The 1,469-nt window shown below is 39.6% G+C and overlaps 1 pseudogene; it reads left to right on the forward strand.

Moving 5' to 3' along the window:
* Window positions 1-253: 253 nt before the first annotated feature.
* LOC149201022 (purine permease 21 pseudogene) lies at window positions 254-613 on the forward strand (annotated as a pseudogene).
* The last annotated feature ends 856 nt before the right edge of the window (window positions 614-1,469 follow it).

Here is a 1,469-nt window from a genome sequence, read left to right on the forward strand (position 1 = left end):
GTGTTTTTAATTCGATTGTGTTGCTTACCTTCAGCACTATTCTTCTGGAAATCCAATCCAAGAGCGAAAGACCAAAGGGAGTAAGCAGAGATGAATTCATTCTGGGATTTGTGAATTCATTCTAGGATTTGTGTTCACTCTTCTTGCCTCTGCCAACTATGGACTGCTTCTCACCCTGTTTTAGCTCGTGTTCCAAAAGGTTGCAGGGAGGGAAAATTTTAGCTTGGTTCTCATATCGCAGGCGCTGGTTTACATGGTTGCAACATTCATTTGTACAGTGGGGCTGTTGAGCAGCAGAGATTTCCAATACTTGGTGTCCGAATCCCAGTGTTTCCGGTCAGGAAAACTGGCATATTGCATGAATCTGGTGTGGTGTGCTATAGCAGCACAAACATTTTCCATGGGGATGTTTGGCCTCATTTTCTTGGTTTCTTCATTGTTTTCTAATGCGGTGAGTGTCGTGACGCTGCCCGTTGTTCCCATTCTCGCCGCACTTTTGTTCGAAGAGAAACTGGACGCCGTCAAGATAGTAGCCATGCTCTTGGGGCTCTGGGGATTTATTTCCTATGTTTTTGGTGGATACCAAGCTTCCAAGGATGCCGCTTCTGGTTAGAAGTTTCTCTCTAGGAAATGTAGTAGTTTTTTTTGTAAAATAATGTTGTAAACTCCTTTTCACTGCATCAGGTATGAGAGGTTTGTATTTTAATATTATTAATATTTTGGTTTATAGAATCTATGTAATCAAAATATATAATGTTTGGTTTAGTCTCTCTGGGTTATTCAACGACAATGCCATTAAGCAGGACGAAGAATTGAGGTTCACTTCGACTCAGTCGGCTCCGACCATAATGTCGAAGCTGGAGGAGGCTACCAAGATTTTTGGATTCAGCTTTAACAAGGCAAAGGAGTTTAAGGCACAATTGCAGAGGTTCGAGCAGGGGCGGAAGGGACATTTTAGTATTGATGCCGAGATTTTTGAAGTCACAAACTCGGTGGTTCTGGTGGAGTTTCGTAAGATCGTTGGGGATACACTAGAATACAGTGAGTTCTTGAACCATGAGCTCAAGCCCCGTCTGAAGGACATCATATCGGCATGATCCGGTGACACTCAGCAGGATGGTGAGCAGATATTGACTGGAGACACATTTATCATGATTCGTGAGCAGAATCATGAGAAGAGTATTTTTGGTTTCAACGGTGATGTTGTAATGTACTCTATACATATCTCTAACTTTGATATTGTGAACTTATAATATGTTACAATGTTATTTTTTTTATCCTTTTCATCTAAACGTGTATTTACATTAAGAATGTTTTGGATTTATTAACATAGCGAATCATAAGTTTCCATAAATTAAAAATGAAAATTCCTTCTTCATTTTAGTGGTGCTTCTTCTTAAGTTGATGTTGTAAATTTGAGGGAGTTAGTGTTTTTTTTAGGTTTGTTTAAAAATAATTTGCTTTGAGGT

The sequence above is a fragment of the Pinus tabuliformis genome, chromosome 2_1, assembly GCF_031772625.1.
Source record: "Pinus tabuliformis cultivar Carrire ecotype Pingquan chromosome 2_1, CPIR1, whole genome shotgun sequence".
Taxonomy (NCBI): domain Eukaryota; kingdom Viridiplantae; phylum Streptophyta; class Pinopsida; order Pinales; family Pinaceae; genus Pinus; species Pinus tabuliformis.